We start from the raw sequence: 22,878 nt of genomic DNA on the forward strand, positions 1-22,878 counted from the left end.
TCTAAGTAAAACTAAAAATTCTAGACATTATGTATAAAATAAACACTAAAAAAGAAAAAGTCTGGAAGTTGGAGAGCAAAAGACTTAAGCAGCTGAGGACTTCACTGTCAAGGGAGCTCGAGATCCAAGGAATGACAGGCCGGTAATTTTCCTGGGTTTTCTTATTGCCTCATATATCATTGACTTAGAGCTGAAGAAGCTGGCACCTGGAAATGTCTACTGGAGCAGACAAAAGTAGTTCAACCTAGTCAAAGGAGCAGGAAAGGAGTAACCTAACCAGACAAAAACGTTTTAGATAACAAATGCTCTACTCCAACCAGACATCATAAGAAAACTGTGACCCCACCACCAACCGCACAGAGGCCGAGTGGAGTGGGTAGACCAAACTTCAGTTACAGAGCAGGGCTACATGCCTTCAGCCGAGCGGTTGATTTCTGCTCCTACCTGGCAGCAAGCTTACCAGGAATGATCATCTCCACTGATGTCTGCCACCCATCAGGATACACTTTCTTTCTCACAAACATTAATTTTATTAAAAGTATATTACTATTTATTTTCCCACAATAATGACATGTGTAATAATGCCTTGATTTATTTTATCTCTTTGACGATATATATGTTTTTGAGTGAACATAAATGTAATTTGCTTGTCTTTATGTTTCGATATACACATCAAAATCTTTCATAGAATTTGAGAAAGTGTGAGCAAATTTAGTTTCGTCATTCATCTATTCATTCAAAAGTATTTTTATATGTGTATTATGTGCCAATCACTATTCTAGACTCTTGGACTTGAGCAAAATGGGCAAAAAAATCTTCTTTTTTGGCACTATGAATAAAAATTATGATAAATTACATAGGATAATAGAAGGTGATAAGAGCTATGTGAAAAATAAGAGAGCATTGTACGAGGGTATGAGAGGTAGTTTTAAGCAGGGAGATCAAAGTAAATCTCAATGAGTAGATGGCATTTGTGCAAAGATATTTGAGTTATGTGAGAAGTCATGAAATACAGAAAACTTTTGAGTGGAATTTCTGATTGTAAGTTGACACGGCTTTGTATGAACATCACCAAATGTGTGAATTAAACCTTGGAGTTGTAAAAGTATTATTTTTCTCAAGATAGAAATGTTAACTTGCCTTACACACTTATATACAATAAACTCTTTATATATGCATATATTATATATATGTACATATGTACTATGTAGATATTTTTTAATTTTCTGGATATACTTACAAATAGCATTTTATGGGAAAAATACTTAGCAAATTGCTAACACAGTGATCATAACTATTCAAGTGCAGTTCGAATTTACCTAACTTGAACTCGTGTTGAATATTCATCATAGATTTTATGATGTACAAATTGTAACTGCCAAATGGAAGCCAAAACCTCCAAACAAAATGAAGCCTTGGGACTCTTAGATCTGTGTAGTAATTGATATGGTAATTGATGTGAACCAGATGGAAAAATTCTCCATTTTAGAAAATTAATATTTAAAATACCTAAAGAATTAAAGGAAACATGCCACGGTTGAACAATCTCTTTCTGTTTAATTAAATGTTATTTTGCTAAATATTAATATTTTATAGAGGGATTGGACTTAAAAGGCTGGTGAACTAATTAGAGATATTTTAAGCTAAGTTTGGAAATGTACAATCACAGACATTAAAAATATTTCAAAAGATTTTATGCAAACATAAAAGAAAAATACAAAGTTTTTAATAGAAAGTTTTTTTAGACTAATAATAACAAATCAATTGGTTACAGGCTAAATCAGAGATACACATGAATTAATTTTTAATTGCAATTCTGATTGTAATGTTGCTAGTATATTATCTATATATCACACTCACCAGTGAAACCCTACATCTTCAAAGAGAATATTAAAACATACTAAGTAAGAAGGTATGATTTAAGATTAGAAAACAATATCAATAACAGAAAAGAACTAAGCCATCCATTTGTTATGAAGCCCATAGCCTAACTAAATTTTTCAGAGCAATGTAGACTTTTGGGGTCAGGGTTTCGGGTACACTGCATCAAGCTGATAGAGCTATATCAGTTTGTTTCTATCACCAACCCAGCACCAGAAATACCCACAGTCTATCAGCATTTAGCCATTGTTTAAATCAGTACAACCCCTGTGATCTCATTCATTCATATATAATATTTCATTGTGAATCTCCCAAATTTTGTCAGCAGCCTGACATTTGTTTTGATTTCTAGAATCCACCAACTGCTGGGATTTTCTACTTTGTGCTCCTGCAATGATCTCAAATGGAATTTGTTTTTTTAAAAAAAATCATATATTAGTCCTTATCTTCAAGACACAACCTCTAAAATTATAGTCTTAATTATTTTAATTGAAACCTGATATTTATTGTCTATAATATGCTCTATTTTTCCTTTAGAATGTAAAAGATGACATTATTACCTACTTTATGTCTCTCAGTTTTAAAAGAGACTCTAAACAATTTTCTTAGACATAGCTTTTTCCCAATTTAAATAATTCACCATTCTGCAGAGGGATCAATCTTTATAAACTTTCCACAGCAGAATTTTCCAACTATTGCCTTTTGGTTTGCCTTCACCAACCTCCTTGCATCTGCTATGACTTCTGTGCTCCCTTTCTTCCTATTTCATAAGGAATCTTATTTAAGACTTACTTTCAATTAAACTTTTTACTACACCTTTTTATTGACCACCAAATGTGAAGGTAATTTCCGTCTACTCCAGCATCAGACAGAATGAAAAATCAGTAATTCATTTTGTTTGCACCTTTTACAACATTGAAATTGGCAAGATTTAAACAGAACATATGGAATGAAGACTGCTCATCACACTGTTCAATGTAGTCTGTGTCATGGAAGATGAAAAATCAGGTAGATTGTGCGTCTCTGAATTTTAAAACAGTCCACACATTCAACTACAGAGTGAATTATACCTAGGCATATGGACTCCTGGAAAGACTAAAAGATGGCAAACAGTTAAACCAATAATCCTCAAACAATTATTTTAACGAGGGCAGGGAATAATGGTTTTCTACTGATAAAATTTGTTTTTTTCCTCTTAGATCTAAATTAGCCATTTATGAGTGCATTTATTATGTGATTTTCTGAAGCGGACATTTTGTTGTAGAAAGGCATAGTAGGCAATTTTAACATTTACATAATAAATTCAAATCAACTTTTATGGGTGAAGAGCAAATTAATTTGTAATATTCAGATTCAGAAATTCAATTTGTGGTTGTGTCTGGATTGTGGTAAGATTCTTTTATCAATAGACTATATTTTTTAGAGCAGTTTTAGGTTTACAAAAAAATTGAGCAGAAAGTACAGAGAGTTCTAATATACCTCTTTTTCTCCTCCTTCAAAGTTTAATCTATTGTTAACACCTTGCATTATCAGTGTGGTGTCAATGATTGGATTTGACAAATTAAGAATATCGTGTATCCACTTTTACAGTATTTTATAGAATATTTCACTGTCTTAAATACCCCCTCTGTTCCATCTCTTCATTCTTCCCTTCTTCCCTCCCCGTGAACCCCTGGCAACCACTGATATTTTTACTCTCTCTATAGTTTTACCTTTTCCAGAATGTCTATGGTTAGAATCATACAATATGCAGACTTTTCAGACTGGCTTCCTTAGCTTAGAATTCATTCATTTAAGGTTCCTCCATGTCTTTTCCTGGCTTGATAATTCATTTCTTTTTATGGCTTAATGGTATTCTATCGTGTGGATATACCACAATTTAATCTCTCACTTATTGAAGGACATCTTGGTTGCTTCCAATTTTGAATAAAGTTGCTATAAACATTCATGTGCAAATTTTGGGTGGACAGAAGTTCTCAACTCATTTAGATAAATGTCTAGGAGCATGATTGCTGAATCCTATTGCATGACAATGGTTAGCTTCATAAGAAACTGACAAATTGTCTACGAAAGTGGCTGTATCATTTTGCTTTTTCACCAGCAATGAATGAAATAGCATTTGATGCTGTGTTTTGGATTTTAGCCATTTTATTAAGCATGTAGTAATATCTTATTGTTTTAACATGCCTTTCCCTAATGACCTATGTAGCTGAGCACTTTTTTGTATCCTATTTGCCACCTGTACATCTTCTTCAGTGAGATGTCTCTTCAGACCATTTTTTGCTTGGGTTTTTTTCATTTGGTGAGGAAGATTGGCCCTGAGCTAATTCCTGTTGCCAATCCTCCTCTTTTGCCTGAGGAAGATTAACCCCAAGCTAACATCTGTTCCAATTTTCCTCTATTCTGTGTATGGGTCACTGTCACAGCATGGCTTGATGAATGGTGTAGGTCCATGCCTGGGATCTGAAATCACAAACCACAGGCTGCTGAAGGGGAGGGTATGAACTTAGCCACTAAGCCACTGGGCTGGCCCCAGTTTTATTTTCTTGTTGAGTTTTAAAGATTCTTTGCTTATTTTGGATACAAGTTCTTTATCAGGTATGTATTTTGCAAATATTTTTCCCAGTTTGTGGCTTGTCTTTTCTTTCTCTTAACAGTCTTTCACAGAGGAAAAGTTTTCATTTTCATGGGTTTTGTCTCATCAATTTTGTCTTTCATTGATTGTCTTTCAGTATTACGTCTAAAAAGTCATCGCTAAACCCTCAGCCACCTAGGTATCCTCCTATGTTATCTTAGGTAAATTTTATAGATTTGTGTTTTACATTTAGTTCTATGATACATTTTAGCTTATTTTGTGAAAGGTGTGTCTAAATATATTTTTTCATGTACAATAAGCACCTATTGATAATTTATTACTATTACATGGTTACATTCATTTTTGTGTGTGTGGGTTTCCAGTTGTTTCAACACCATTTCTTGTTTTCTTCATTCAATTGCCTTTGTCCTTTGTCAAATCTTAGTTGATTATATTTGTGTAGGTCTCCTTCTGAGTTCTCTGTTCTTTTCCATTCGTCTCTTTCTCTGTTCTTTTGCCAGGACAACACTGTCTTGATTACTACGGCTTTATAGCAAATCTTGAGGTAAGGTAGTGTCAATCCTCTAACTTTTCTCTTCCTCTTCTTCAATATTTTGTTTGCTATTCTGCATCTTTTGTCTTTCCATGTAAACTTTAGAATTACTTTACCAATATCTCAAAGTAATTTGTTGGCATTTTTATTGGGATTGCATTGAATATCTATGAATCAAGTTGGATAGAACCGCCCACTTGACAATATCGACTCTTCCTGACCATGAACATGGAATATCTCTCCATTTATTTAGAGATCTTTGATATTTGTCACCAGAGTTATAGTTTTTCTCATATAGATGTTGTGCATATTTTACTAGATTTGTACGAAAGTGTTTTGGGAGTAATACAAGTGGTTTCCTGGGGTTTTTTTTTTTTGTATTTGTAGAGATGTAGTATCATTTCTTCATTAAATCTTTCATAGAATTCACCAGTGAAACTAGCTGTGCCTGATGACTTCTGTTTAAGAAGGTTATTAATTATTGACTAAATTTCTTTAATAGATATAGGCTATTCACATAATCTGTTTCTCCTTTTGTGTACTTGGTAGAATTTGTTTTTCAAGAAGTTGATACAATTAAACTAGACTATCAAATTTGTGGGAGTAGAGTTTTTCATAATATTTCTTTAATATATATTATATATAATATATAATGTAATATGTATAATAAGTATATATATATCTTTTTTCCCCTGAGGAAGATTAGCTCTGAGCTAACATCTGCCATAAATCCTTCTGTTTTTCCTGAGGAAGATTGGCCCTGAGCTAACATCCATGCCTATTTTCCTCTATTTTTTAATATGTGGGATGCCTGCCACAGCATGGCTTAATAAGTGGTGCACAGGTCTGTGCCTGGGATCCAAACTGGCGAACCCCGAGCTACTGAAGCACAGCATGTGAACTTAACCACTGCGCCACCAGGCAGGCCCCTTCTTTAATATGTTTTCAATGTCCTTGGGATCAGTAGTGGTTTCCATCACTCATTTCTGACACTAGCAATTTGTGTCTTCTCTCTGTTATCTTAACTAGCCTAGCCAGAGATTTATCAATTGTATTGATTTTTTCAAAGAGTTAGCTTTTGGTTTTGTTTTCTTGTTTTCAATTTCTTTGAATTATGCTTTAATCTTTATTACTTTTTTTCTTTAGCTTACTTTGGAGTTAAATGGTTATTCTTTTTCTCATTTCTTTAGGTAAAAACTTAGATTATTGGTTTTAAATTTTTCTTCTTTTCTAATCTATGTATTTACTGCTATAAATGTTCCTCTAGGCACTGACTTCACTGCATCACACAAATTTTTGTAAGCTGTATTTCCATTTTTATTTATTTCAAATATTTTTAAAGTTTCTCGTGAGACTTTACTAAATTACTTTGCTAATTTTTTTAATGATTACCCTAGACTTGCTCTGTTCATTCATTACTAATCTGTGTCCACTTTCAAATAACTCCATGGGTAGTACTGGTATCTTACAACAGTGTACTCCAATTCCTCCCGTCTGTTAGTTATTACATTGCTCTGATTCATTTCTCTTACACATATGCTATAATCACACAATACATCATTGCTATTCTTATTTTGAACAAACTGTTATTTGTTAGATCAATTAAGAATATGAAAAATTAAAGATTTTATTACCTTCACTTATTCATTCCCCAACACTTTTCCTTTTCTCATGAAGATCTAAGTTTCTGCTCTCTGTCGTCTTTCTTCTCTCTGAAGAACATGTAACATTTCATTCAAGGCAGGCCTACTGGCGACAAATGTTTTTTGTTTTTGTTTCTCTGAGAAAGTATCTCTCCTTTACTTTGAAGCATAATTTCACTGAAAACAGAATTCTAGGTTGTTTTTTCTGTCCACACTTGAAATATTTCACTCCTCTCTCTTCTTGGTTGTATGATTTCTGAGTAAAAACCTGGTGTAATTCTTATTCTTGCTCCTCTATATGTAAGGTCTCCCCCCTGCCTGATGTCTTCTTTTAAGACTTTTTCTTCGTCTTTGATTTTCTGCAGTTTGAATATGTTTGCTTAGATTATTTAGTATTTGTCATGCTTAGTATTCTCTGAGCTTCCTGAATCTGTGGTTTAGTGTCTATTACTAATTTTGAAAGAAATTGCAGTAATTATTTTTTCAAATATTTCATCTGCTCGCTCTTCTCCTTCTGGACTTTGCGTTATATGAATATTACACCATTTATAATTGCACATAATTATTGGATATTCTGTTCTACTTTTTCCATTATTTTTCCTCTTTGCTTTTCACTTTGAGAGATCTCTATTGACATATGTTCAAGTCCATTGATTCTTTCTCAGCTGTGCCATTCTACTGATGAGCCCATTAAAGGCATTCTTCAGCTCTGTTACAGTGTTTTTTGATATCCAGCATTTACTTTTAATTCTTTTTTAGACTTTCTATCTCTGTGCTTAGATTAACCATCTGTTCTTGCACGTTTTCCATTTTTTCAATTAGAGCCAATGGTGTATAAATCATCTTTATTTTAAATTCCCCATCTGATAGTTCCAAAGTCTTCCTTATTTGGATCTAGTTCTGATACTTCCTTTGGGGCTTCAGATCATGTTTTCTTGCTTTTAATATGCATTATAATTTTTCTTCAAAGCCAGACAAGACCTATTGGGTAAAAAGAACTGATGTAAATAGGCTTTTAGCATGAGGTTTTATGGTTTTTTTGGCTAGCAGTTAGGCTCTGTTTACTGTTTGTTGAAGCTGTAGTGTCAGAGGCTAAAATTTCTTCTAGTGTTCATTTGTAAGTGTGTGTATCCCCTCTTGTTTTTGGGTTTCCTGAGAGATTCCCTCTTAAATAGGGTCTGGGTTTGGAAGTTCTTTCAGCTATAATCTCTTATTGTTAAACAGGAGCCCTGTTGATGTGGTGGTAATGTGTAGGGGGAGGAAAAACATTTCATAATCCTGTGATTAAGTCTGATCCTTTTAGTCAATTTTTGTACCTGGGCTGTGACCTTCACAACTGCTTCTCAGCTTTTTTTCACCCCTTAGATGAAACAGGAAGGCTTGATAGTGCTGAAGTTGGGTATTTCCCTTCTCTCACATCAAAGACTAGATTGGCTGGAATTGAATATTTCCCTTCCTGCAGGTTGGCTGTGCTCAAGTAAAACAGCTTCCCTTGAGGTCAAACCTTTGTAGTGGAAGACACAGTACTCTCAGAATATTTCAAAATGGTTAACTTTCCTCTCCTCCTGCCAGATGTATGAGAGGATTTTTCTCCAATCTTCTCACAAGAACCTGGTGGGGCTCCTGGAAATAGTATTCACAAAAGTGTGGGAGTCTCCCTCAAGATGAGCCTTCAAGAATTTTTCTCTCTCCAGCTCTTCCACCCAGTCTCCAGAAACTAGTCAATAGTTTGTAAGTATTCCTATCGTTTGCTGTCTCCAATGGCATCTTCCGCTCCTGGTAAGTTGCGATTCTCTGTCTTCGCCAGTCTTCCAGTTTTTAGGTGGCAGTTTTCCCTGTGACTTTAATTATCTGCTAGATCTAAGAAGATTTGCTGATTTTCTGTTTCTTCAGTATTTTTGCTGTTGTGGTAAGGACAGGAGTGATGACTTTGAAGCTCTTTACACATCACCTCACTGTATTAGGATTTTTGGCATGCCTGCAGCTGCCCCTGGCTACTGCTGCCTGTGGTCGGTGTGTATTTGCATCGATATATTTGTGAATGCTACTTATTTCAGCAAAGACAGGAACGATTTATACTTTATAAGCTGTGTAAAATGTCCACTATAGACATTAAATAATGATGACACTGTTTTCCCATATTTTTAAATAATGTTTCAGCATCTAAATTTTGTTTGCTGCATAGATGCTTGCCCCATCCCCAACCCCACATATCCCTTGAGCTACGTAACCCTGAGCTTTATTCAACTATAACCTTATTAGAATTCAGGAGGAAAGAAGAATGTCTTTTGTGTTCACATTGTCCTTCGTTCCTTTGTTAAGTATTTATTGAGTATCCATTAGGTATTAGATATTATTCTAAGTACCAAGGATAGAGCATTGATAGAGGCAAATCCCCACCAATACGCCAAGATGTTTTTCTTCTTTTTTGCTTCTTCCTTTACTCTTCCCCATGGCCTCTTCTCCTTTTCCCCTATTTATCTGAATATACATATAGCTCTGATTATTTATGATCTGTCTGCCTTTACACTCCAATAATCCTTTGGCTTGTATTCTCCAATGCTATATTGTTGTTTGCTTGATTCTGGCAAAACATTGGAAAAAGTAACTGCTCTATAAAAATTATGACCTCGTTTCCCCAGGTTGTCTACTCTTCTTCCTTACCTGTTTATTTCCATGTATGGTATAACACATAACAAAACATTTTACCATTTATTTTATCCAATCCTCTCTATAATTCTTCCATATGTCAATTAAGTATTTCAAACCAAGTTTAGACACAGTTCAGCTGTAAAGATTTTTTAATGTCTCTTTGGTGTTATACTTAAAGATTCTAACATGCCATTTTGTACTTTCACTGTCTGATTGCTTTGGTTATAGTTTCTGATTTTACCTTATTATTATTACTCATATCCGTGCATTTTCAAAAGGGAGATATTAAGATCTGCCATTTTAACTCATCTTCTTTAGTCTGATATAAGGACACAGCTATAAATTTTATTACCACCACTTTGATGAGAGTCTTGCAATTTAATTTTTTAACATTTATTTATTCATGATAAATTGTAACTTCATTTTTCACTTATCTATGTTCTGAGAATAATTAAGAAAAGACTGTTTAAAATTAAATTCCAGTGATTATACCTTCTCACATGCACACATACATATTGTATTTCTATCTTATTGTTTTAATATTGTGTGAATATCATTACTTTCTAATCAAATAGCATAAACCTTATGATTTTACATTTTTTCCCTAGATACCATGTACCTAATAGATTAAAAACTCATGAGACTTGTTAGCAAAGTCGTCTTTTTTTTCTTACATCCTACTGTATGTTATTTGTATTATTGAATCTCTCTTTATTTAGAAGGAAGGAAGGATTATTTTATTATTATATTTTTTATTATTGTTGTTATTTTTCTCCCCAAAGCCCCAGTGCACAGTTGTATATCTTAGTTGTAAGTCATTCTAGTTGTTCTGCGTGAGCTGCCGACACAGCATGGCAACTGACAGGTGGGTGGTGTGGTTCTACAACTGAGAAGAGAACCTGGGCTGCCAAAACAGTGAAAGCACTGAACTTTAACCACTAGACCATCAGGGCTGGCTCCCAACCTTTCTTTATCGTTACTTGTTTTTCTTAAATGTTCTGGAAGTTTATGGGACATAGATGTTATATGATGTGTTAGGCAGAAAATGCAACCTCAAAGATGTTTACATCCTAATGTCTTGAAGCTGTAGGTTACATGGCAAGGAGGAATTAAGTTTGCAAATAGAATTAAGATGGCTAATCAGCTGGCTTTGAGATGGAGAAATCATCCTCGATTGTCCATGTTAGCTGGATGTAATCACAAGGGGCCTTATAATTGAAAAGTGGAGACTGGAAAGAGAGAAGTAGTGAGACCACAATGTGGGAAAGACTCAACTGACCATTGTTGGCTATGAAGTTGGAGGAAGGGACAAAGGACCAAGAGATGTGGGCAGCCTCTAGAAGCTGGAAAAGCCAAGAAAACAGATTCTCCCCCAGAAACTCTAGAAAGGAACACAAACTTGCTGATACCTTGATTTTAGCCTAGCGAGACCCATCCTGAATAACTGACTTCCTGAATTGCAACGTAATAAATTTGTGTTATTTTAAGCCACTAAGTTCATTGTAATATTTTTTCAACAGCAGTAGAAAACTAATAAAATTGGGTATCATTTACATTTTGGCAGTTTCTCTTCTTGTTTTGTGGACTTTCATTTATATATGTCAATATTTTGTACATTAAAGCAGAATTATTCATGACTACTTTAAACTTTTGGTGGATTTAACATTTTCAAGAGGAAATATTACTCTTTCTCATTGATTTTCCCCTTAAGTTATTTGGTGTTAATTATATTAATATTGCTAATACTGCTGTACTACCTTAGTTTTGTTGATTTTAGCATATATATGTCTTATTTATAGCTATATAACACTCCTTTCTAATCTTTAGGTGACATTTTGTTTTAGCTTTACCTTTTAAACATCACGTAGCTTCTATTAGTGTGAATATTTAGCTCACAGATTTTAATGGTATATTTGTTTTCATTTATTCTTATTTCTTGACAGTTCATTTTGCATATTCTATTTATCAGGCTTTTGTATTCTGTATAAATGTGTCCCTTGTTATGTTGATGTTTGCATAATTCATTGGGTCTTTCAAAATGAAAATTAAATATTAATTTGCTATCGTCAACGTTGATTAGTACTTACATTTGATATTTTGAAAATGCAATCCCAAATATGAAAATGAAAAAGTAACAAAGAGTCTCTGCAATTATATTTTCTGCTCTATTAATCTCCATTTGATAATAGCATTTAAAACAAATATTTAATCTCCTGAGCTAGAGTATTAACAACCACAGAGTAGAAATGCAGAAGGAACTATCAGTCGCTCACCTTTTTTACAAACTTTGAACTTAGAACAATAATACATCAGACTTTTTCCTGAGTTCAATTAAGCATAATTTACTTACTTAAAAAGGTGTGTCTCCGTTATTCTTCCCACATCTTTGTTATTTAACATTTCTTCAGAATAAGAGCACTTTTTCTCCTTGTACCTTTCATTTAAGTGTTATATATGCTAACCTACATCTTGTCAAAATTACACAAATATACTCATTCAGATGAGTTTTATATTAGTGTACTAGAAAATTCATAATAATTTGACATATTTTTATTCCTATTTCAATCTAATAATGAGGTTTTTGGCTTGTATATCATTTTTATGTTTCTAAAAATTCATTTTTATATTCTTTAAAAAGATGTATTGGCATATAACGAATTTGGAAAACAAAAAACAAAAGCCTATTACTTTACCTCAGATAGTTTGTTTCATACTATTCTAGAACACTGTTCTAGGGTTCTTTAGCTGAGAACACTTTTTTGGGTCTGATATGTATTTACCCAATCCACAAACATTTCTAACCCTTTTCTATCTTATATACAGTCCCACCGTATATACATTTTCGTATGAAAATCATGACAGTAAGCTAAGAAAATATTTGCATTTGCTTCTTTGCAGCAAATACTAATGGGGGTTACTTTCAGCCATGTATTTTTATGAAAAGCTAGAAAAATAAATGAGCATGATTCTTGGCATCCTTTTGTCTTTATCTGGAAGCTATTTCCTGTGTAAGTGTGGACATTCGGGCAATAGTGAGAGATATCAGGAAGCATACATGATGTTCATATGGTACAGAGGTGACAGTACTAGCCAAGGGGGAAAAAAGCATAATAAGCAATAGCAACAGTACACTGTTGGCCTTTGGGACACTTCAATCCACCCTGATTTACTTGGTATTCCCTCTTCAGCCACAGTAGCCATCCTTGAGACACAGATCTGTCTCTGAATCACACTCAGGGGCATGGGTAAGCTCTCACTTTTTGAATTCTGATTTATTGTTCGATTATTTTTATAAGGCTACTTGTTTGGCTACTATCAAGCCCTGTAGTTCGCCAATGCTTTTGCCTATATAGTCTATTTGATATATATGTATGCACACAACATAAAACTGCCACAATAATGCAGATTCTCAGCTCTCAGCATCCCTGGATTACTCTTTTGGATTCTTGACCTGCAGCAGCACATGGCCAAGACGTTTAGCTGCCGTTCAAAAGAGATTGTGTTCTAATAAGTGATTCTCCACCCCCTTTTTTGAATTCTAAGAACATACTTAGTGGTTAAAGCTGTGGTTTCCTGATTAAAGTGAAGTCGAATGCACCATTAAAATGTTATTTTATTTATTACTTTTTCAACACGTTCAAAATTTAGAGCATTTCTTATACGAGTCAGGCATCCATGAGCTTTTGATCCTTGATCTGCATTGAGATTATTTTTGTTATTTTTGTCAAAAAAATCAAAAAGCCCTTCCAAAAAGAGTTAGTCATTAACTTTTCTCTCTTAAAACACTTTGTACTATTAAATACTAAATTGCATCTTTCTTCTTTGTTTATTTTTATGTCTTCTACTAGCCTCCAGAAGAGGATTTAGATCTATCTTATCTTTGTAAAGAAGTTCCAGGATACATTTTATAAATCTGTTGTTTACACAAGCTCAGGTGAAATCTTGAAGGTAACTTCTGTTGATCCATGTAAAATGGCTATAAAAGAGTCTATATACTTCCCAAAACTGGCATTAACATACTTTTTTTTCTTATGAAGGGCTAAGTGTTAGAATCCATTTTATTGAACCAAAAAATGGTCTTTTTTTCCTGATAGAATCACTGTTTTGGGAAATGTTGGCAACCAATAAAATTTTTCAAAAGAAGAACCCAATGAGCTTTTAACTGACTAGAGAGTGAATCAATCATGTAAAAATGCTGTGGAAACATGATTTCATAGTGTAAAAAGATAGAATCCTGCCATAGCTATCTATTTAGACCAACTGCTCTGCCTATGATCCATAGATGCTATTTTCTTGTCTCTGCAAATACATTTGAAAATCTTTATTGGATGATGAAAAATATACTTTAAAACTTCTGGCTAAGAGGAACAAAATTACCATCTTTTAAATTTTAACACTTCCTATATTCACTTTTGACCTTTGATTTCGTATGCATCAAAAATCCTCCACCTCTGGATGGTTGAACATGTTTTAAAATGAATATGAGTACATGATATTGAAAACACAACTATATTAAAGGTAATACTTATTTGTGGGTGTATTTATCACATGTTAATAGAATATCAAGTCTTTGCTGAGAACTGGGTTAAAAAGTGCAAGTGTGAAGACAAAAAAGACATGTGTGAGCTATTAGCCAAAATTCACAGAATCTGGTGAGGGAGACATAAATAATACCATGTAATTAAAATAATATATGTTAAGTGTAAATAGATCATTTTATTATCCCTACTGTTTGTGTGGATCAGGAATTCAAGAAGGACTTAGTAAGAAGATTCTAGCTCAGGGTCTCTTATGGGATTGCAGACAGTGGCTGGAGCTGAAACAGTTAAGGGCTGGCCATCAACTCTTTCTCTCCTCCTGTAGCCTCAGAATACAAGTGTGCAAGAAATACAAGTGTAGCCTCAGGCTTTCCCACCACATGGTGGCTTCAGGGCAATAGGCTTACATGCCAGTTTAAGGGTCCAAATGAAAGTGTTCCAATGAACAAGGTGGGTATGCAACCACCTTTTCTAATCCAACCTTGTCCATATGTACATATGCAAATATTTGTATGTATGTAAACATATGTGTATGTGTCTGTGTATATACATACACACGAACACACACATATAAAGAGAAAGAAAGAACATTGAGGATTCACACATGTAACCTAATTTATTCACTTGAGGGAAAGCATTTTAGAGGATATAAAGCCTATTCAAATCATAGAGAATTATCATATTCATTTACTTTTTAAAAAAATTTAGAAATTTTTTTTATTGCAGTAACATTGGATTATAACATTATATAACTTTCAGGTGTACATCATAATATATTTCAAATTCTGTGTAGATTACATCATGTTTACCACCCAAAGACTAATTACAATCCACTCATGTACTTTTTAAAAAATGTTTCTAAAAATTTTAAGTAATTCTAAATTCACATGCAATTATAAGAAACAACAGAGATTTCATGTACTCTTTACCCAGTTACCCCTAATGGTAACATCTTGAAAAACCTTACTACTATATTACAAACAGGATATTGGCATTAACACCATCAAAATACAGAACATTTCCATAAATCGAGGATCCCTCATGTTGCCCTATTATAGTCATACCAACATCTTTCCTGCCCTCACCCCTGTTTAACTTCTGGCAACCATGAATCTGTTCTCCATTTATATAATTGTTATTTCAAAAATGAAAGGATAAATGGAATCATATGTTATGTATTTAGCAATGACCTTTTTAAACTCAGTATAAAGGATTCATCCAGGTTGTTACATATATCAATAATTTCTTTAATTTCTGAATGGTATTCCTATAAATGTACTATAGTTTGTTTAACCATTCATTCGTTAAAAGTCATCTGGGCTGTTTCCAGTTTTTGGCAATTATGAATATAGCGCTATAAATATTCAATGGAAGGTTTTGTATGAAAATAAGTCTTAATTTCCCTGAGACAAATTCCCAGGACTACATTTCCTGTACTTGTATTGTTAGATTTACACCTGACGTTTTATCTTTTTTGAGTGATTGCAAATTGTACTGTATTTATAATTCCATTGTCTAAATATTTCTTGCTAGTATATAGAAATACAAGTGATTTTTTAATGTTCCAACATCCCACCTTACTGAACTCACATATTAGTTTTAGAAGATGTTTTTATAGATTCCTTGATGTTTTCTATGTAGATAAACATTTCTTTGGTAAAAAGGATCAGATTTCTTCTTCCTTTCTGAGATCTGCAAATTTTATTTTCTATCTTATCTTATTGCACTAGCTAGAACTTCCAGCACTATGTTAAATAAGAATGGTGAGACTGGATAATTTGCTCTGTTCCTGATTTTATCAAGAATATATTCAGTCTTTAGCATTAAATATGATATGAGTTATGGGTTTTTTGAAGATGCTTTTTATCAAGATGAGTATATTCCTCTGTTTTCCATTTTTTTTCTGAGAGTTTTTATCATGAATTGGTATTGAGTTCTGTCTATTGCTTTTTCAGCATACATTGATATGAAAATGTGAATTTTCTTCTTTAGCCTGTAAATATGGTAGATTACACTGATTGATTTTAGACTATTGAACCTGCTCTGTATCCCTGGTAAAAACATCTCTTGATGATGATGAATAATTTTATGTGTATTGTTCCCAGTCTATAACAAAGCATTACTTTGTGTTACTGGACTGATATTTTGAGTATGGAGGCAATTGCTGCTACATTTAGCTAGAAATCATTGGGTCTTACATTTGATACAGAATTTCCCAAAAAAGAAGACCTCAAAATTTAACAGGTTCGTGTACTTCCCACACATTCTCGAAAGTCTGACTTGATTTGCTTAGGTAAATACTATTTTTGGTTAATTTATTTAAATTTAAAGAAGATTTTCAAATTTGCAAAGATGGCACCAACATGCTCTTACACAATTATTAACAGTAAGCATTCTTTACATTCCTGCTAAATATGACATTTCTTTAAGATCATTGAGAAAGAATAAAGCTATTTAGAAAAGAGCTCCAGTTTTGAAGCTTCCTCAGGTTACTTCATTTAAAGATCACATTTTAAATCTGTGATCAGATTCAACTTTGTCATTTCCTTGTAGGTACTATGCATTTTCATCCCAAACTCTATCTATAAGTCCATAATTTTAGTGTAGTGAAATCAATGGCAAGGATTTAATAGTATGATACTGGTAAGATTTTTGGAATTTTAAAATGAATTATACTGGTTAATTCATGTGTAATTGTTATTTATTCACCAGATGTTGATTAATCATCTCCACTTTGCTAAGTTCTTATTGTGGGCTTTACTAATGATCTATTTTTAATATATGCTAAATTTTAAAAATAATCAATAAATGTAGTGTAGCTATTAAATGAATTATGGTTAACTCACACATTTACACAGGTTGTCTTCTATATTGAGAGTTAAACAATAGGTTAATGTATTTACGCACTCATATGCACAGAAAACAGATAAAATTACCATTTGTGCTTTTATAATAATTATATATTATCACATATGGAAAGAAATCTTATGAGGGTTTCAATAAAACTAATTATTTATGCACAATTTTATTGATTTGATAATTGTTAGAGTTGCCTTGCATCAATCCATTTTCTACAGACTTTTGTATCCCAAAATATCAATGAGATTATACACGTTTTATTGTTTTGAGTCAGGGATTATTTCACACTCTATAGGACATTGGTTTCTAAACTTGGAGAAAAAATAAGCATTTTAAAAAGAGGTAAATTAAGAGAATTTTATTTGAAAATAAGTCATCCTTTTTGGTTAATAAGGACTAGAGTGGATGTTAAGAGGTACTGGGGTAGTCTCAGCACTGACGGTGTTGTAAGGAGGTGGCATATTTGCCTTGGAGATGGAGAAACCACATGTATAGATCGTAGATTAAATTTTGTAAAGTAGGGAGTGGAGAGGAAGGTGAGAGGATGGCTCCTATTTTTCTGGCTTGCTCACTGGCATGAATGATGTTGCATTAAATTGGAAGGCTTCCGATTTGATAAGATAGTGGGAATGGAAGATCACAATTTTGTCCTTGACATATTTACTTTAAGGCACTTTGGATGTAAAGAGAAGAGTTTCCAAATAGATTCAGTGTATGAATCTGGAGAACAGAGCAGAAGTCTGAGCTGCAGATACAAGATCAGAAATCCCTGTAAATAAATAACATTCAATGATATGTTTGTGGATGAGATTTTTTAGAAAAAATACTCACTGTAAAGTGATAAGTAGGTATAAAAATAGGCCTGATGAAATTCAAAATTCATGAGGGAAGAAAGGAGAGCCTGAGAAAGAGACAAAGGACATCCAGAGAGAAAGGAAGAAAACCTGGGGAGTCAGGTTCACAGAAATCAATGTAAGAAAGTGTTTCAAGAGAAGAGTTGACAACAATGATGGAAAGTAATATAAAATAAGAAAGCAATAAATTCCATTGAATTTAGTCACAAAGGAGGTCATTGGTGACATTAAGAAAATGTGTTAAAGGTGGAGTTCAAGTTACTTTTTTCTCATAACTCACATGCAATTCAGCAAAAATTCTGGTTAACTCTACTTTCAGAATTTATCTAGCATCTGACTACCTCTCATTTCTCCACTGCTAGCACCCCGGCCCGAGCCCCATCATCTTCTGCCTGGACGAATCCTTCCTCCCAGTCTTCTCTTAGACTCTGTCTGAACACAATAGTATGAATAATCCTTTAAAATATAAATCAGATTATGTTGCTCTTCTCCTCAAGATGCAGAAAGGACTTCCTATTTTAATCAAAGTAAGAGGCAAATTATTGACAATTTACAAGGCTCTGCATGAATTGGCTATTTTTAGTTACCTCCCTGACACCACCGCCCTCTCCTCCCATTTCCATCCCCCTCCCCCCACTCCAGCCACACTGACTTGTTATTCCTTGCTCCTGTAAAGCAGCCACAGTAGGTTCCTTTGACTCTTAACTCACAGGCTCAGGCTGGTAGAGTGGCTCCTCTCTGAATCTTGCTGGGGTTGAGGAAGAGGGAAGCAATGATGCCTAATTAAAATTCCATGCATGCAATGATAACATCAAAAGAACAGGGGAAAGAAATATCTTGATAGGGAGAGACATCTAATGTGTTGAAAATAATATAACCTATCCAGGCCCTTAATATCACCCCTAGATATCTGATACCTATTTTGATGATAGAACTCTTAAACATTATTATTGTTATTTAAACAATGTTAAGTTTTACATTACATTCCTTTTATTTTTATTTGAACTCTTGTTAGCTATTTTACTAAATATTTTTCTTCTTTTATGTGTCTAGAAAGAGATTCCTTTTTTAAAAAATATATTTAGGCTTTTTCTCACACTCATCAGTGTTTAAGTATAATTTGTATTTTACATTCTAACTCCAGGGCCAAAATTTAATTTAAAAAAATTCTGTAAATGTATTCCTGTGTTTGCTTTGAATAGCAAAACATCACTGAATAAACTGATGCAAATTCATAACTTCAAGTCACTAACAAAAACTCTAGTTTTATCAGTCATATTGAGTTTTCCTTTCCTGAATGGCAGACAGCTGGAGAGGATTAAGCTCCTGTTTGATACCAGAAGAGCCCATCTCAAGCAGACAGAAGAAAGGAGGGAACATATTTGCTCTCCAAAAAAAGCTTCTCCCTATAGAAAGCAGCAGGAGTAAAAAAATAATTCTTGAAACCATGACATAGATTACTTTGTAAAGTTAGTGCAGTAGTTCATGCTTGAAAACTTACTTATTTTTAAATTCATAGGAGTATAAGATAAATTTTATGAAAACTGAAAAACAAAAGGCATAGTTGGTACTAAATAAAAAAGAATGCCTCTGCAAATCAGAAATGGAACAGATATACTTACCAATGAGCTGGGATGAGCTTTCTGTTTTCCAAGTCTAGAGCAACCGATGGAGGTTGGGAGTGTGGCTTCTGAGGTATAAAGGAATTAACCACAAGTTTTTAACACACATGGTTACACAGTGCCAGGTGGACTTAGTTAAGACAGGCATCTGGAAGAGTTCGTGAAAGGTGAGGGATGCAGGAAAGAATGTATTTCTCTGTGCACATGCGAAATGGGACGTGTCTTTATCTAAAGTTTGGGGAAAGGGAAGCGGAAGATAACAACACAATATGGCTTTCAGGGATGAGGCACAAACCCACTGAATTCATGATGAGATCTGACACATCCTCAATGTCACTCCTGGGAAGTAATGCTGAAGGGAGGTTTAAAACCTGGTGCTTTAGTGTGGGCCCAGAAATGAAAATCACTAGACAGTGAGGATTGAACCTAGAGGAGAGAGACCAAAACGAAGGAAACAAAGTAACAATCTCTCAACTCTCAAAGAAACTACTTCCCATCAAAATGAACTTGCAAACCAAAATGCCAAAACTGAGGAAGAAATCCAATGCCAAAAATCCCCCAAATAATCAGCAATCAGAGAGAAATTTCTGATCTTTCTAGAGGAAATTCATTTTGTATATCAATCTAACCAAGAATTTAAAATGCATATATTAAGGATGTACAAAAGTAGAAAGAAGATAAAATTTTTATTAAAAAAGCAACATATATTTATGAAAAAACAAAAGGGAGGAGTTTCACAAAATCTTCTAAATTGCAAATAAACATTGAAATTGCAGAGACTTTCCAGTTGAAGAGGTCTGGGCCAGGAAGTCTTATCATACTAGATTACTATCCTCCTATTTTAAACCAGAGAATTATATTTACCTTGTTTATGAATATCTACATCCCAATGTTTCATAGCCATTCAGATTCCCTAACCTCTATGTGAGGTCATACAACAAGTAAAATGCATAGTGGAATGGGCATCAAAAAGTCTATTTTCAGAGCCTGGTCTTTTAAACACCATATTATGCTGTAGACAAGGTATTTCCTTCTCTGCTTTATCATATGGCATACATTAAGAGGCATGTGATGCATTTATTTTACTGATTACCATATCCTTATATTTGAGATTAACAATATTCACTAAACATTCATGAAATACGTTGCAAAATGCTTAAAATGTGAGTTCTAGAGACAGGCTGCCTGGATTAGAAACCCAGGTTCATCACCTAACTTTTAGTAGCTGTGCCAGTTTAGGTAAATCCTCTAATTACCCTAAGCCTGGGATTCCTCATTTGAGATGGTGTTAATAACCATACTTGCATCCGTCAATTGTTGAAGGGTTAAATGGAACAATAAATGGGAAAGTATTTGTCATGTAATAAGTACTCAATAAATTTACCAGTTTTCATTTATTTTATTTATCACATCTAGATATGTTTATCTTGATGATGAAAAGACCAGAAGACATTAGGCATCTATAATATCTTCCCAAGCTATGCATCAAAAATGAGATTTATGACATTGATTCTACCTTTGATACAGATTGACCAAATAATTGTTGGTTAATCTTCAGCCTGTGAGTTAAACTTTTTTGAAAGTCACTTTTAAAGAGGATTGATTATTCAATCGGAACTAGAGAATCTTAAACAATAATTTGCTGTATGAAGAAACAGGATAATGAAAGCATGTTTTTGATATGTGAGTCTTGAAGAGCATGGTTAATTTGTTTTTGTTCACACATGGCATCACAAATTTTAGAACCATGTATACTGTATATGAATGGTATATATAAATAAATATTAGTAAATACTATCAAGAGTAACTTTTTAATAGCTATATTAACAATGAATTAAAATGTGTGTTAATAATACATAGTAAGAAATATTGGTTTATTGAAGCCAGAGAGATGATGTCATTTATGCAATTAAAGGCAGATGGCAGAGGCTGAACTTGGATTGGAATCTTTCCTATTTTCAGATTAATTCTTTGGTCTGCCATCTTTAGGATATATAAGCATCATATAGATACCTTTTAAATGGAAATCCCTAGACCCAGTTTTCAGAGATTCTAATTTTGTATATCATGTTTTGTGTCAGTAATCTGCACTTTAATAAACATCTCATGTGCCTTTGATGCAGCCAAATTCTACTTTGAAAAACAGTGAATTGTTGAATTGCAACAATGCCTAATCTAATGTTCTTCCTTCTTTACTGGACTTTTTCCCATAAATTTTGATGTCCCAGAACTGTATTTCTCAATCCTGCTTTCATATTGAAGTATAAAGAATACTACTGGGGATTATGGTTCCAGCTAAGATGGAGTAAGCACACTTCACCTAGTTTATGCATAGAATGTAGCTATTAAACCTTGATATAATATAATAAATTATTTGAGGTGTCTGAAAAATAAACATTAGCAAGCAGATTAGGGAAGAAGACTAGAATATGGAAATGAAAGTGAGTTTACCATTTTTTCTCTTTTTCCTGAGTGAAATAATTTACTTCAAAGGTTGCATACCACATGATTCCATTTATATGGCATTCTTGAAAAGACAGAAGTATGGTGAGAGAGAACAGGTGAGTGATTGCCAGGAGTTAGGGTGGCAAAGGATGTTACTACAGAGCGATAGCACAAAGTAGTAGTTTTTTGGCATGATGTGACTGTTTGTATCCTGACTGTGGTTGTGGTTTAACAAATCTATGCACATGTTATAATTCATAGCACTGTATATAAAAATTTTTTTTTGCTGTATTAAGAATTAAAATAATGTAAAATAAAATAATACCGACGTTCAGTCTGCATCCCAGATAATTATTAGATATGCTGCAGGGACCAGGTAATTTTTGCAAGCACCATACACAGTTTCAATACAAAGCCAAGGGTGGAAACCACTACACTAGACCCTGTTGGAATCACTAGATGCATCTCCACATTTTTTTTCTGTGAATTTTACATTTGTCAATTCTTTGTCTAAAAGTAGACTAACGTTTTCAGGAAAGCAATTACCTTTTCAGTCTTTAATCTCTTAGAGAGCTACATGCTACATATTTCAAAGATCTCCTCATCTGAAAATAACTCAAAGCCTAAAATTTGAGGCTTTCTCTGTTTTCCTAATTTGACCCCATAATCTTGTCATTCTTATTAACTGTCACGCTTATTACTATTATGCAAGCATTATAGGCCTCAATTCAGTCCTTAGGCTCACTGCCATAAAATTCCTAGTTCATGCAATTAGAACTGCAACAGCCTTGAATGCTTAACATGCCATCTATTTGATCTTCTCCTCTTTGTTAAGCCTAAATTATGTAAAACTGGTGTAAGTGAAAAGCTAAGTGTAAACATTTTCTTAAGGAAAAATGAAAGAATTCCTTCTTTAATTTTCCAAAAAAAATAATGTGAGGTCATTGAGAAAATTTAATAGTCAGTCCAAATGTGAGCACTGTGTAAGAAAGAAATTTTTAATGGCTGTCCACTTCAGAATGTCCCAAAGAAATTTACATGTCAATGTCAGCTTGAGAGCTTTTTAAAATTGCAGATTTCAGAATTATAAACTTAGATTCTTTTAGATTGGGGCATAAAAATCTGTATTTTTCAAAACCCACAGCAATGCTGCTTGATGCCAATTTAGGGAATTAATGGTCCATACCCTCCATTCAAAATCCTGTTAGAGCTCTTAACGTTATCATTTTAATCCAATCACCCACAAAATTAATGTT

At 33.5% G+C, this 22,878-nt stretch overlaps 1 long non-coding RNA gene across 2 annotated transcripts in view; it reads left to right on the forward strand.

Annotated features, from left to right (window-relative positions):
* Positions 1-8,065: 8,065 nt before the first annotated feature.
* LOC138918549 (uncharacterized) overlaps positions 8,066-22,878 on the forward strand; it is a 141,479-nt gene continuing 126,666 nt past the window's right edge. For both annotated transcript variants that reach the window (XR_011428040.1, XR_011428039.1), the window contains exon 1: positions 8,066-8,431. This is a non-coding gene — a long non-coding RNA (uncharacterized lncRNA). The remainder of the gene's footprint in view (positions 8,432-22,878) is intronic.

Source organism: Equus caballus, chromosome 17 (genome assembly GCF_041296265.1).
Source record: "Equus caballus isolate H_3958 breed thoroughbred chromosome 17, TB-T2T, whole genome shotgun sequence".
Classification (NCBI taxonomy): Eukaryota; Metazoa; Chordata; class Mammalia; order Perissodactyla; family Equidae; genus Equus; species Equus caballus.